Source organism: Alnus glutinosa, chromosome 13 (genome assembly GCF_958979055.1).
Source record: "Alnus glutinosa chromosome 13, dhAlnGlut1.1, whole genome shotgun sequence".
Classification (NCBI taxonomy): Eukaryota; Viridiplantae; Streptophyta; class Magnoliopsida; order Fagales; family Betulaceae; genus Alnus; species Alnus glutinosa.
Genome location: NC_084898.1, coordinates 21,068,562 through 21,076,973, shown reverse-complemented (window position 1 = coordinate 21,076,973; position 8,412 = coordinate 21,068,562). Strand labels below are relative to the sequence as shown.

The 8,412-nt window shown below is 36.2% G+C and overlaps 1 long non-coding RNA gene across 1 annotated transcript; it reads right to left on the bottom strand.

Annotated features, from left to right (window-relative positions):
• Positions 1–5,098: 5,098 nt before the first annotated feature.
• LOC133854784 (uncharacterized) lies at positions 5,099–8,042 on the bottom strand. Its single transcript, XR_009896855.1, has 2 exons — positions 7,560–8,042; positions 5,099–6,506 (listed from the first exon to the last, which is right to left on the bottom strand). It is a non-coding gene; the product is annotated as an uncharacterized LOC133854784 (long non-coding RNA).
• Positions 8,043–8,412: the final 370 nt, after the last annotated feature.

The following is an 8,412-nucleotide window of genomic DNA, read 5'->3' as shown; positions in this document are numbered from 1 at the left end:
GAAAACTACGAAAACCATCGTCATGGCAACTGTGATGACGAATTTCCACCTCCACCTCCACCATTTAGTGATGGTGTGAATCCGGCCTTAGCACAATTTATGGCTGAAACTACAAGGCAATTTGCCGAAGTAGTGGCAAGAATTCCACAGCCGGTCGGCTGTTTTGAACAAGTAGGTTGCTCTACGCGCGATTTTGCTAGCCAGCTATTTCGCCTATTTGATGGAACACAGGGACCGATAGTAGCCAAAGCCTGGATTACAAATATCCAGCTATTGCATGAGACACTTGGCTGTACTGACGAGCAGAAGGTCAGGTACACAGGACTAAGGTTAACTGATGAAGATGCAAAATGGTGGAAGTCTAAGAAAGAACTCTTAGGCCTCGTTTGGTTCGCGGATTAGACCTATGGAAAGGAATAGCTATTCCTACAGAATAACTATTCCTTTGTTTGGTTATACATTATTTATAGGAATAGCTATTCCGTGAGAATAACTATTCCCTTACGAAGAGAAATATGTATTCCTCTCCAAAAGGAGAGGAATACCTATTCCTTTCCTGTGGGAATAAATAAATTTGTTATTTTGCCCAAAAGCCCCAAGCCCTCTCAATACCCAAAGGTTGAAGAAAGTTTCTACTGTTTTTGTCAAGCCAGAGCTACCGTCTCTCATCCCTCTCTCTTTGTTTCTCAAGCCAGGTATCTCTCCATCTTAGCAATTACTCTGCAACAATTACTCTCGTCCCCCCTCCCCCCACCCATAGTTTCTGTCTCTCATCCCTCTCTCTCTGTTTCTCTATTTTGGAGAGACAATCTTGCGTTAGTGATATGGGTCTGTGAATTTTTTGGGGAGGGAACCCAGTAATCCTTCTTGCTTTGTTGTGGATTACGTTGTGTTTTTTTTTTTTGATGTTTTCTGCACTTAGACGTAGCCTACGAAGTTCTCTATTTTCTGTCTCTCCTTCTTGCTTTTGTGGGTTACATTGTGTGTGTGTCTGTGATTTTTATTTTTATTTATTTTTTCTGTTTACGGAGAGAACAAAATATCAGGGTTGAGGGAACTAGCTAAACATATAGTGGAATTCAGAGGTCCCTGACATTTTGATGTTTCTTGGAAGCAGAACCAGTACTGTTGCCCTTAATTGTACTCCGTCGAGGTCAATTGGGTCTTGTAGATAATACTCTAATTACCTATCTTCTTCCCACCTGATTGTTGTCATATATTGGCTGAATGCTAAGAATGAGAGTTATACTTCACCCTTACTAAGTTTATATTAAGATTTTTTCTTCTAGAATTTCTTGGAGGGATGAAACAGAAAAAGCCAAGGTAAATCTCATTATACGTTTGCTTCAGTTTATAAGAATTCCTTAAGTGGCTCATCTACCAATTTTATTAACATCCAATAATTCATGGCCCTCTAAAAGTAGATGTGTTAGCAGAAGGCAATGAGGTCAAGAGGACTTGCACAATTTTTGACGTCAGATTTTTGGCTTCATTAACAGCAACACAAACAGAATGTGATTACCATAAACTGTTATTATGTTCTTGTTTAACATTCCATGTCTTATCTGTGATTGTTTTCTACTGTAAGACTACTTATGTCCATTAAATAGGTTGTATGTTTTGGCCACAGTTTGTCATTTCAATTTTCTTGAGTTGCTAGTTTTTTTTTTCGTGGATTCAAGGTTATATGCTTTTGTTCTCTATCTGGTACATTTGAGTGTCTTGTAGCCTCTAGTTGTTGGAACCCGTAGGATAGTAATTTGATAGCCCCTAAAATCTTCTTGCTACAAATCCAATGTTTGACATGTGTTTGGGGCCATTGAGGAGATCTATGACCCTATGCAGAACCTTATACGACTATATAATACCTCATGAATGGAATTGACTCCGGTGTGTGTTGTTTGTGCACTTATACCTTATAATAGAGATGTTTATTGTTTGTTTACAGTTATGGCACGATTAAATTTGACTACAAGAGACATGATAAAGAAGAAGAAGTTGACTTCAGTGTTGATGTTTTGGTTGGATCTATTGTCAGTTGTTATTGCTTTCTTTGAATTGTTATGTGTTATGGTAGAGTATCGTATTCGAAAGAAATCCTTAAGAGCTACATACTTTATTGATTTTCATTCAAGGCAAGGGGATATTCACCACTTAATATACAAGAGTGATGAAACTTGCAAGGACCATTTTAGAATGGATAGAAATGCATTCAACAAGTTATGTAACATGCTTAAAGCAAGAGGTGGATTAAAAGCCGCAAAACACATGCTAGTAGATGAGCAAGTTGCAATGTTTTTATATATCTTAGCTCATCATGTAAAGAATAGAATCGTAAAACGCCAATTTAGGCGCTCAGGAGAGACAATTAGTAGGCATTTCAAAAGCGTATTACATGCAGTTATATAGTTACATGCTGAGTTTATTGAAAAACTAGAGCCAGTTCCAGAAACCTCTACAGATGAGAAATGGAAATGGTTTAAGGTATTATGATGCACTTTTTGTTGAGTTTATGTCATTCAACTATAATATTACATACTTATATTTTGTGTTTATGTATGAAGAATTGTTTAGGTGCATTAGATGGAACACATATTAGGGTGAGGATACCTTTAGACAACAAACCTAGATACCGCAACAGAAAGGAAGAGATCACCACAAATGTACTAGGTGTATGCTTACAAAAAATGCAATTTATCTACGTTTTAGCTGGTTGGGAAGGCTCTACTGCAGATGGTAGAGTGCTTCGAGATGCAATAAATAGGAGAAATGGATTGAGAGTTCCTCACGGTAAGGAAAACATAGTTGCCAATTTAATTATTTTATTATTCATTATTTGTACTGAAGCCAATTTTTTTTTTTTATTAAATATATATATATAGGTTACTACTATCTTGTTGATGCTGGTCTACACAAATTGTAAAGGTTTTCTTGCACCATATAGAGAGCAACGATACCACCTAAACGATTGGAGAGTTGGACATCAACCAACTACTGCAGAAGAATTCTTTAACATGAAACATTCGTCAGCTAGGAATATTATTGAGAGATGTTTTGGGTTGCTTAAATTGTGCTGGGCTATTTTAAGGAGTCCATCGTTTTATCCAATTAAGACACATAATCAGATTATTATAACATGTTGTCTTCTGCATAACTACGTACGAAGGGAGATGCTTGTGGACCCATTAGAAGAAGAATTGGACCAGCACGACCACATACATACTGGAAGTAATAATGATCCAATAACGCAAATCGAAGCTTCAGATGAATGGAGTGCATGGAGAACAACTATGGCAAATGAAATGTTTAATTCGTGGAGAGGAATTAGGCGAGGCAATTGATCATGTTATGATATATTACCATATGTAACATTTATTTAAACATTTTATGTGTTGTTGACAATTTTTAAAAAAAAATCTATGCGTGGTTCACAATTTACCATATTACGATGTACTATTTTATGGATCAGTCTTTTCCTTAACATATTGAAAACTTTCTTTTGTGATTGTCAATTGGTCTATGATGTTGGTGTTAGCTATATTGGTGTGCATCTTTTCCTTGATATTCCTATTATTATAATTTTATTACTTTGTGTATTTGTGTTTTTCATTTTTTTTCTTTTTAGATATGGTTTCACCAATATTGGATTCTTAAGATAATGGTTGAAGGAAATGGACTCCTGAAGAAGATATCAAACTTGTTCAGGCTTTGTTAGAGCATTACAATGAAGGAAACGATAAGCAAGAGACTAGGCTTCAACCAGGTTATTTTAAAATCTTGGAAGTGAAGCTTTCTAGGATATTACCAAATGCTGGGATCAAAGCAAGACCACATATAGAATCAAGACTGAAAACTTTGAAAAAGGATTTTCAAGTAATCCATGCAATGTTGTGTGGTCCTGATACTAGCGAATTTGGGTGGGACAATGTGAGAAAATGTGTGGTTGCTGAAGATGTTGTGTGGCAGGCATATGTGCAGGTAAAATTTTAACATGTTATGAATTCTATATTTATAATCTTATTATGTGCCTAATATATAAAAAAGATATTATCTTATTTGATGGTTTTGTAGAGTCATAAAGGGGCCGCTGCATTTAGAAACAAATTTTTTCCCTTATATGAGGATCTTTGCATTGTCTATGCAAACGACCATGCTACTGGCAAATATGCTCAAACACCTATTGACATGTGTGAAGAGATACAACAAGAAAAAGATGATGAAAATGGCCAAAACGAGAAAGATGAACTAGAAGAGATTAACGAAGACGTGTCATGCACGCAGTTGCCCACTAATGGCAATAGAAGAGAAGGACTTTCAGGTCGGAAAAGAAAAATGAATAACAATGTTAGCGAAGATAACATCGCCCAAACAATGAGAGAAGTTGGTAACCTGCTTGCAACAAATTTAATTACTGCATCAGATAATCTTAGCAAGGCAGTTACCGGGACGGTAGCACCTGAGAATAGATTAAAAGTTAATGACGAGCTATCAAAAATAATTGGTCTTAGTGTTAAGGATCGTCTAAAAGCAGCAAGATCAATTGTGTGTTAGCCTGAAGTAATGGATCTATTCTTCAGCATTCCAGATGATGACAAGAAAGAATTAGTGCGTGGAATTATAAATGACGCATGAGCAGTTGCTGAAAATCATCTATTTTTAGTTTGCATTTATGTTTTTTTTTTAGTTAATAATTGGTGCTAGACCATTTTTGAATGGTTAAGATGTTTGGTGGGATATAAGTGATTTTGTGATTTTATTTAAATTTTATTTGAGTATTATGAGACAATTTTGTAATATGCATTAGCATCAACTTTATTTTAGTTGATGTGCTTTTCCATCATTATAATGACTCGTTTTACAAAATGATGTCAAGTTAGTTTATGTGCTTTTCGTAGATTTATTTTTCTCTAAAAAAAAATGATGGTGATATGATGATTATGTGTTTTTTTATTTTTATAAATCATTTTGTAGCGTAACTGTATATTAAAAAAAAAAAAAAAAAAAAAAAAAAAAAAAAAGTCACGAACTCGATGATTTTTTTTTTTTTTTAAAGTTATAGTATAATTGTTTATGTTTCTAAAATAAAGAAAAAATGTACTTAAGAATGCAAATTATATTTGTATTATAAGGGTGTTTTAGAAAATTTGATTACAATATGATTTCATTCACCAGCGTATTGCATTGTACCAAACAAAGGAATACATATTCAGTGTTCTATTTCAGCATTACAACCAAACAAAAGAATAGGAATAGCTATTATATTCCACCTTCTTCTATTTCAAGGAATAGCTATTCCTTTTCCTAATGGAATAGCCATTCCGCGAACCAAACGAGACCTTAGGGATAGAGTTGGGACATAGGGCTGCTATCCCTTGGGATAGGTTTGTAGAAGAATTCAATGGGCGCTTCTTTCCGAGGGCACAAAGGCAAATACGAGCCATTGAATTCCAAAATCTGGTACAAGGCGCTATAACGGTAGAGCAATATTCGTCTAGGTTTATTGAACTAGCAAGGTTTGGCCTCAACCTAATCCCTGATGAAGAATCAAAGGCAGAACGCTTCAAAAATGGCCTTAATCCTCGTATTAAGGAGAGAGTCATGTGTCATGAAATCAGAAACTTTGTCAAACTGGTCGATATAACATCAATTGCCGAAAGAGGAATGTTTTAAATCTTTCAACACCTGGTAATTGAAAAACAACTACCTGTGATGGGTAGGTCACCTGTGATGTTGTTTGCCTCTTTAGTTCATAAGCGGCGGATGATTCGCGCATTCCTCTTTCGACAATTGATGCTATATCAACCAGTTTGACAAAATTTCTGATTTCATGACACATGACTCTCTCCTTAATACGAGGATTAAGGCCATTTTCGAAGCGTTCCGCCTTTGATTCTTCATCAGGGATTAGGTTGAGGCCAAACCTTGCTAGTTCAATAAACCTAGACGAATATTGCTCTACCGTCATAGCGCCTTGTACCAGATTCTGGAATTCGATGGCCCGCATTTGCCTTTGTGCCCTCAGAAAGAAGCGCCCATTAAATTCTTCTACAAACCTATCCCAAGGGATAGCAACCCTATGTCCCAACTCTATCCCTAAGAGTTCTTTCTTAGACTTCCACCATTTTGCAGCTTTATCAATTATCCTTAGTCCTGTGTACCTAACCTTCTACTCGTTGGTACAGCCAGGTGTCTCACGCAATAACTGGATATCTGTAATCCAGGCTTTGGCTACTAACGGTCCCTGTGTTCCATCAAATAGGAAAAATTGCTGGCTAGCAAAATCACGCATAGAGCAACCTACTTGTTCAAAACGGCCGACCGGCTGTGAAATTCTTGCCACTACTTCGGCAAACTGCCTAGTAGTTTCAGCCATAAATTGTGCTAAGGCCGGATTCACTCCATCACTAAATGGTAGAGGTGGAGATGGAAATTCGTCATCACGGTTGCCATGACGATGGTTTTCGTAGTTTTCACTACAAATGGGATAACGTCGAGGTGCCATAAATCTGTATGGTCACAACAGATTAATTACCAAAATAATAATTAATTTAAATACAACACAATACATTTAATCACGTAGATACATATCGATTCGCTTCATAAGCCTACCATTCTTTAATTCTTACAAAGATATTACAAACACAAGTTTATATTTTGCTTAGGGTACATAGCATATTAAACAAAACTGACGCTTCTATAGTTCTATAATTATTTTGCTTAGGGTATAAGTTGCGTACTATTAAATAAAGCAGAAATCCAAATATTAAAGAAAGCTCCACGTATCATTCTGAGTGAATAAGGAATACTCACAGTCCTTTTTGTACAATCTCTCAACTCATCATCTGCAATAATTATAAATACATATATATAAAGTGTTTAACTTCATCACTCAGGAATATTACTTATTTTCACTTATCATAATATCTCTTAGTTTTAGCATTAATTTAATAACATCTAAACTCTTTTCCCTCAATAGAATCACTTTTAAAAATATCAATTTAACATTGAATCTTCAATAAACATAACCTCATTAATTTATCAAAATACTCAATTAATTTCCCATCTATACAAATTCAGCAACCAAAATACATCATCTAACAATTTAGGAACCAAAATCAGTACACATAACCGGTCCAAAACACTCCACTAATTGGCCACCGAAACACCACCATCAACAACACACGGCCAAAACAGGAAAATACCCAATATTCACAATACTATCGTAACAGACCGGACCAGACCCAAAATCACACACACACAGCCACAATCAGTTCAAATCAGAAACTCAATCTCTAACACAGGGACACGAATCTTCAGCACAGACTCACAATTCCAGCCAAACAGGGGATACGGCCGATTAAGAGCCCAACACACACACTCACTGAAACTTCCGGCCGAATCATCACAACATAGACAATCGGCCGGATCAAGAACAACCCACAACCCCGCATAATCCACGGTTAAAACATCAAACGACCAAGAATCATCAATCAACCAAGTATTCAAAAAAAAATTCATAACAATTCGGAATAGAATTACAAGAATTCATCAGAAATTACCTTACGAATTTTCTGTTTAACTACAGAAAATCTACCGAGAAATCACCAATCGGTGATAGCACTGATCTTCACAAGCACCGCCGGACAACGCTTTGAAACCGCCAGAGATTGTACCCTCTGGGTTCACCGCCGACGACCCATGGAGTTTCGGACCTCTGATCGGTCCGCCGGCGTCGACCCATGGATGTGGGTCTCTGGATCCTTCTCGGCTCCTCACGGGTCCTCCGGGTTCTTTCTCTCGGGGTCTGATCTCCAGTTCTCTCTCTCTCTCTCTCTCGGACTCACTCTTTCTCTCATTCTCTCGATGTCTCTCTCTCGGTGGGTCTGTGTACTTGGGCGAGAAGACGAAAGAAGAGGAAAGAAGGAAGAAGAAGAAAGGAAGGGAGGTGCGTGATTTATAATTGTGAGAGTGATGAGTGGAGGGGCTGGAGTTGCTTTGTTTAAACAGAGTGGAGGACGAGCGAGCTGGAGATATGAGTTTTAAAATGCCTTAGTGGAATATGGCGTGAGGGATGACGCACAGAGACAGTTTTATATACCGGGTATTTTTAATATAATCTGACTAATTAAAACTATTATCCTAAGTCCTTTTCAGTTTAATTCGTTTTATAATTAATGATATTTTATTACACAGATTATTATTATCATACTAAATAATAAAGTGTCAAATAATATTTTGCACAATTTATACACCAACTGAAATAATAATGAAGTTAATTAATCTAATGATTAATTATCTGTCTATTTATTAACTCAGTAATTTTTGGATATAAAATAAATATCTGTTTTATTAAAACAAAGTTCATAAATCAATTGAATATTTTTATAAAACAATTTATAAAACGCATAGATA